Source organism: Gavialis gangeticus, unplaced genomic scaffold (genome assembly GCF_001723915.1).
Source record: "Gavialis gangeticus isolate Ggan-Ray unplaced genomic scaffold, GavGan_comp1, whole genome shotgun sequence".
NCBI classification, from domain to species: domain Eukaryota; kingdom Metazoa; phylum Chordata; order Crocodylia; family Gavialidae; genus Gavialis; species Gavialis gangeticus.
This window is the reverse complement of record NW_017728973.1, coordinates 2517080-2524763: the sequence shown is the minus strand read 5'-3', so window position 1 is coordinate 2524763 and position 7684 is coordinate 2517080.

The following is a 7684-nucleotide window of genomic DNA, read 5'->3' as shown; positions in this document are numbered from 1 at the left end:
CAGGGAACAGCTGGAGTCTGCAGCACCACCAGTTAGAAGGTTCATTTATTTTGCAAATTGAGCTAATCTGAGTTGCAATTAGTAGGAGAAGCAACCTCACCAGCTCATTTTTATGCAGGGATTTTCAGGACAGTAAAGTAAAGTAATGTATGACAGACAGTTTTGGAGAGGTATATCCCCCAGGGAAGCTAGGAAGCAAGTTCCTTCCCAAACGAAATCACAGGTAAGTCTGTAACCAAATGCCTAAAATGACACTCTGATTAATAGGGATGCAAGGCCAGGAAAGCAGCTAGAGAGGTCCTGGAAAACATATCACTTAACAGTAAAATAACAATGAAAAATTGCTAGTAACACAACACAAGCTGCCCAGAACAGCATGCTAGCCACTACAAAGGGCTATGGTGAGGACAGATAACGAGCCTAATTCAAAAATTGCTGCTCTAGACTTGCCTGGATTCTCTAAAAATGAAGCCTTCTCCACACACAGCTCTTTCTGGTCACCTTCACGGCAGCGAGCACACTGTTCTTGGCAATCAAATGTTGTAAATCAATTTCTTAAAGGGTTACTTATAGATCTTACATTGTGGGTTCCTTCAAAATGAAATAAGGCTCTAATATATTACTAAAAATCTGCAATCCATACACAAATATTAACTAACAAAAGTTTGACACATTTCTATAAAAGAAATACATGACATAGTTGTCTGTGGCTGCACTTAAGGACCTCAGGTGCTCTGTTCTTTTCCTTTTGTATTGTTAAAAAAAGTTGTGATGTACTAACAAAATCCCCAGGGAGCTGTTTGACTTGGGGGATGTAAATGGCTTGGAGATTCTTAGATAGGAAGGCAGGAGTGCTGTGATCATAGGCAGATCTAGGATTTTTTTTAAAAGGGGTCAGACGGTGTGGTGCATCATTGTGTTTAACACATCCTTCCCCAGTTACAGAGAAACTAGAATCTTTACTAATAAGCTTGGGGCTATATTATTCAGTTTAACATAGAAGCAAATACAAGTATATCTTCCTTAGAATGTGCATTCATTTGCATAAAATAATGCACACCATGCATAAAAACCACAACAAACTAGGTAAAAAAATTAAAAGATGTTGTTTTATTAGTCCTGTTCTTAGAATTAAATACACATCTCTTTCAGATTCATAAAACAAAATGTAGCTTTCTTGAGCATCTTGGCAATGCATCCAATGCTTCACTGAAAGTTATTTCCACACCTGAATTAGTGTTTTTAGCTAGTTAGAAACAGTTTCCAAGGCTGTTAAACAGGAGCTATACTACCAGGAAAGGCTAACAGGTAGCAGAATTGCAGAAGGGATAGATGGATTAGTGGAAAAACCAAGGCCATTACAAAGGAGAAAGGGTTGTTAACACCTGTGGCATGAACAGTTCAGAAGAAGTCAGGTAGATTATTATGAGCCGCAACAATCAATGACTTCCTCATTGCTGCTTAAAAAGAAGTGTTGCTGCTGCCACCAGGCAGTTGGTTTTAAAACTAGGTAGACCACAAATCAAAAGGAAGGGTGTGAGTACCCCTCCTGGGTCTGCCCCTGGCTGTGATTATGGATGATGACCCCAAAGCTACCCCCTAGTGTGCTAGTGGGGCTTTAATGCCCCAGTTAAGATCTTCAGTCACACCGACCCTGCTGCTTCCATGACCATGGGATAAAAAACAAACTGAAACCATGCTCTGATCTACAGCGCTGTTCAGCACAATGATCAGCAGCAGAATTTCCATCAGACATCAGCAGATCCCAGCTCCCTGCCAATAAAGGCATCACCAATGTGGGCCTGGTTAATTGCTTGCATCTGTTCAGCAAATATTTAAGCAACAGTGCAAACCGGATGTGAGGGAATACCGGGAACAAAGAAATGATTGCTGTTTCCAAAGAGCGGGGCAGTTTTGGTTCCAAATTTCAAGGATGCATGTTAAGCGCCAAGGGGCTTACTAAATCCTCACAACCACTGCCAATGGGAACTGCAGTTTCTCAGCACCTTTGGGGGAAAAAAAACCCAAACCTCCCACTCTACGTACAAGCAAGCCACAGCATTAACACCCCCGTCTCCCATTGATCCATTTGTCAGTTAGTACAGCAAAAGCAAGGCAGCGTTAAGTCAGAGCTTACCATTCTCTTGCAGCTTTAGGCCCAGTGGTGCAAGCCACCCACACAGGCAGACCCCTGCAGTCACATGCATGCCACTTCCAGGATAGGAACCTTAATGCAATTCCTCAACTTATGCAAAGTTTAGGTCACCGATTGGTGAAACTACCTGGTTTCTAATTCCACAAACTCTTTAACTGGCTTTAGACTCATTCTGGGGCCCCTATGCAGGCAGAGTACAAAAACTAAACTATTCACTATGAGAATCCAACTATGGTATTATCATTAGAGGTCAACCATCACCCCCTACTGACAGGACAAGAATAGAAACATGTGTTGAAATGGGACACAGGAAATACAAACTAGAGAACAGCTAATATTTCGGAAGGTTGGTCCAGACTTGACCACAGAGGACACCATGGACATCCCATTGAAAATGCAAGGTGAAATTTAACTTCCTGTGTGAGAAGTAAAAAGCTCTGCTGAATGAACATCATGTTCCCTGCCTTCTCTAATGGGTGAATCCCAGCAATAAAATATTTTAAATGAAATTCTGAGTGGCATTGATTCCTCACGGAAGTAGACCTCGGGCTCTGCAACTACAGTGGATCAGACTATGCCTGCAGAAGCTTGGCACAAGAAGAACCGGTCCGTCTACAACAAAATGTGACTTGAGAGCCTGCTTTGAAGGCAGCAGCTGCTTCAATGACAAGGGGGTAAAAAAAATAAACCTCAAGCAGCATTGTAAGAGTTACATGCCAACATCAGAAGGGCAAAAATCTTAGCCACTGAAGTGAAAAGCGCAGATTTTTCATAGTTTCTTGCTTACAATCCCTGAGGACCTTGCACGTAGTTACTGCAAACATACAGGTCACATCAGTTTCCCAGTCAAGACTGTCAAGCTGTACCAAAGAAAATGACAAGAAAGGCCAGAATGCATCTTTGGGGAGATCCAAGATGCTCCTGAAAGGCTGAAAGATCACCAGTAACATTGTAACTCACCCAGAGACTATAGCCCATATTCCCAATCTTCCCATAGCACCAGGGAATAGCTTTCAGATTCCAGAATCACCCACTCAAAATGTCTATGGTAAAGCAGGGGTTTGTAGGCAACGTTGGTCTGATTCTGGGATAGGATTTTGTCTCTGTTTTTATGGTCTAAAGTGGCTGCATTTCCCTGAAGGAACAGTGCAAACATCTGTTCAATGCACAGAACACAAAAGTTCTGGGGCAAAGAAGAGGTTTTTAAATCAAGTGTAGTTTAAGAGACCGAGACTAAGTAGAGCACCTTCAAAGCTAGTGCAATGGAGTGGGAGGGGGACAATGAGAAGTTATCAGAGCAAACCTAAAGTCCTTAAACCAATCCCTGAATTCAGTTCTAGAGTTTGGCAACAAGAAGGAATCCCTGAACAGGAAGGGTGTCCTGAACAAGTGCAACTCGGCTCAGTCCCATCCAGATGCAATTTCTGCACATAAAATAAGTGCCTCAAGGCTGATGAAAAAGCAGAGGAAGAGAAACCATGGACCCTGATGTTTAGAAGGACAGGATTCAAGAAGGTGACTAACTAGAAGGTCATGTGCTCTGCTGTGTGTCAACAAAATGTAGACGGACAGATTCTTCCAAATTGGGCATAATACCTGGTGGGCTCAGCCTGTTAATAATGCAATGTCTCCTATTAGCCAGAAGGCCTAAGAGATGATGTATTAATAGGGGAAAATAAGAACTGGTTATGTTTACAAGGACCCAGAGTACTCCACTCACATACATATTGGAGAAGCCTGTAATTCACTTCATTGACAGCCCCAATGCTTTGCCTGTTGCTCCCATTACAACAAATGCCAGTTATGCACCTACTTAAGTGCCCAGAAATTCTTCTTCCCCCTCAGCTCTTACCTCCAAGCCAAGTCTATTTTATAATGCAACTGAACCCTCTTTAGCTGCATATGTAACTAGCAAAACTGACTAGCAGTTGGCAAATGTAAGGTTTCCAAGGCAGTCCTGAACTGACCCTGTTAATTTTGAGGCTGCTATTAGAGGTATAAGGCGTACTGAGAAACCAGGAAGAACCTTAGTACTGGCTGCTTTTTTAGTTTGGGGCTGTCCAACTTGTGGTTTATGAGTTGCATCCCATTCCCGAGAGGTTAACATGTGGCTCATGGGCTCTTGCCTGGCCATCATTCCCCTCATTTTCTGGGGCACTGCAGTAAGGCAGGAGGGGGGCTGGGCTGTGTGACGGTGGTGACTTGGGGACACCCATCAGGCCCTTGACTGCTCAGAAGGCAACCAGCACACTCCACACCCAGTTTGGATACTTGTTTCTGGTAAGCATCTCAGTCCTGGGGCTATTTACTTTAAACAGAATACCTTGGCCTTAAAAAAAAAAAAAAGAAAGAAATACTATACACCCTCCTATTTCATGGTACAAGTCTGCCTCCAACCCCACAGAGTTTAGGAAGAAGCTGTCCTTCTAAAACAGGTTTGGATGTACTCATTTCCTTCCTCTGAACCAATAACTGGGAGGGTTCCTGGAACACTGCTGAGGATGCATCAGAGGACGTTACTAAAGAGGGCCTTTGAGCAAAGGAGTGATGCACAGTAGGCCTATACAGCTGTTACTGGCCACTACTACAGACAGGATACTGGGCTGGATAGATCCTGGGTTAGTCCTAGCCCTTTTGGTGGCAAGAGGTTATACAGGACTGCAAACAGATATTCATTTTACTTGTCAGGATAAGAAGCTCCCCTCTCTGCTTTGCCAGGCAAATCCAAATGGTTCTTCCTAAAAAGGCTGTTTGTTACATTTTGCAAAGGTTTGCATCTACCTTGGGGTTGATTCCCTGCATAAAAAAAAGGGTGCCAGTTGCTCTGTTTAGAAAAACATAACAAGGTTCTGAATTATCACAACACTACCTAAATATGAATCAAGCTTGCAGACATCCCAATGCTCATTTGGAGCTCTAGAAGGAGCGAGGAAAAAACCTGACAGATGAAACCCCGTTCTCTGGGACTCCAAAATATTTACCTCCCTCTGCCAAGAAAGATGTCACTTGTCAAATGTGCTGGCAGGATTTGTTCTCACGAAAGTTACTCAGGCATATTAACAAGGGAGAAAAGCTAAAAAAAACAAAACCAAAAAGCCCCCAAAACATTCATACTGAGCTGACAAGCTAGACAGGCATGAATAGCTGAACATAACGTCTGCTGGAACATGACAGATGCTTCTGACCCGAGCTGGTGAAAAGCCAGCTGAATGTGAAACACCTTGGAACAACTAGGCACAGAGTAGGGGAGGCCAAGAAAGGACTTTCAGATGAAATAAATGGGGCAAAATAAATAAATAAAATCCCCAACTTCTGAAAGATTCTCCTGGTATCTGTAGCATCTTCTTGGAGCCCATGCCATCTTGGATTCAAATTCTGCTCTAAAAAACACAAAAAAAAAACAACCCCCACAACACCTAAAAGAGCTTGGAACATAGGCTTGTCTGGCTGGGATGTGTAGGGCAATGCAGGCAGGACTCAACACGTAGTCTAAGCAAGCAGAGGGATCTTCAGCCTCAGGCATAGGCTACTAAGATACTTCTTTTGGAAAAAACTGAGAGGTTTCTTGGGAAAGGGAACCTGCTGGGAATCATTAAAACTAGAATTTCCAATTCTGGAAAGTGATGAAACTGGAGTTTGGTAACAAGCAGAGTTAATGAGCTGATAATTAATACAGAGCTATGAAATCCTAATGACAAGCATCTGTTCAGGAGAAGCTATCGTGAGAGCACTCATCCTGATTAATGTTCAGTTCAGGTCTGTGGAGCAGTAGTTCTGCAAGCTTAAGGGAAGGAAACAACAATGGTTTTTCTTCAAAGTACATCCTGCTCCTCTCCCCAGGCAAAAGCTAGGAGCAAGAAGAACCTACACAGCCTTTCTGTCAGATGCTAAATGGAGGAGTTCCTCTTTATTGAATGCTGCCAGTAGCAGGAAACTCAAATTCACTCTCTCTCTCTGTTTTATCTGCCATCTGTCATGTTACACGCAATCTCTGAATCAGCATACATCAAACAATGAACCTTTCCTGCCAAGCCAGCTCATGTCAGACCTGCATTGCCATTCATTCAGTTGGTCAAGTTGGAGCTCTCACCTTTCATCCATTAGAGGTCAAGCTCTCCAACCACTTGGGAAATGCCTGACCAGGTGTGTTGAGAGCCACAGGCAGGACCTTGCTTGTCCAATCAATGCTAGATACTTGCCATGGACTAAATCAAACCTGATCAGACACAACCAAGTCTTAAGATATTATGATCAAATCTGCTTCTCTCAATAGGAAATGTCTGGTAACAACCACTCTGGTTTCCCCATGAAAACACTAAGCCCACTGCTTGAGGTCAATAAATATTTTGCTGTTCCATGCTCAACTGCCCACTTGTGCTTCCTGCAAGATGCAGTATTGCCAACTCTCATGATTTTCAGCATCGTTCTTAAAGTATTATTTTTGAAGCCTATGCTTTGGGAATGTGGAAAAAAAACCTGTGTGTGCACGTGCATGCACAGTAAGGTTTTTCACATTCCTGAAGTGTAGACTTCAAGAATAACACCAAAAATCATGAGAGTTGGCAATACTGAAGATGGCACACCTGAACTACCTCAAGTACTCTCAAGATAAGAGATCCCGAGGCGAAAACCTTAAGAAGGGAGCAATCAGCCAAAAGTAGCTGTGGATACACACACAGGCAAGGGAAAATGCTGGGGGCTAACTGCAAATACTTCAATATTTGCAGGCTCTTTCACGAGAAAGGAAAGTGAATACAAAATTGATCTCTTTCTCAATTTCTATTCCATGCTCTTAGGAGAAAGGTAACAAATAGCAGGTCAGGGTCCAAGGCAGAGACACTGAGCCACACCAGACCCAGCTCTCACAACCAGCACAACCTTCACAAACACAATTTCACGGCATTTGCTTCCATGTAACTGAGCTTAGCATCTTCAGTTGGCATGACATGCAACTTGGAACAGAACTGGTGCCTGATGCAACAAGAGGGTCATGTAGGTCATACCCACACTTGTGTCAGACCACGTTCGCTCCAGCAGTTTTGATACCAGCAGACAAGCATTTCTTCTTCAGTAAGATTTCCTTCTCCTCAGAATCAGGTCAACAAAACCATGCTTAGACCAGCCTCTCTTTTCACATCATTCGTGAACATGGTACAAGAGCAGCAATGAATGATTCCAGCGCAGTCGTGAAGGAAGGTATATCAACTGCTGTGTGCAGCAAGCCTATGAAGTCATAACCCCAGGAGAGACAGAGCCTTCCTAGAAGGAGTCGACAGACAATGCAGAAAATGAAAGGAAAACACCCAGTTTTGTGCTCCTCCCACCAGACCTTCCCCCTTCTCCAAAATAACTCTTTAGGGACCCTGTGAAGTGCTTCAAAGAAAGGACTGAGCTGTTGCAGCGTCTCCTTGCTTAGCTCTTGGACATCATTAAGGCTAGATTATTTGTGCTGTAGACTTCGGGTCACCTCCGCAGCATTCAAGTGAAACAGGTTCAGCCGCCCCAAGATCTCTCACTGGCTAGGCTGTG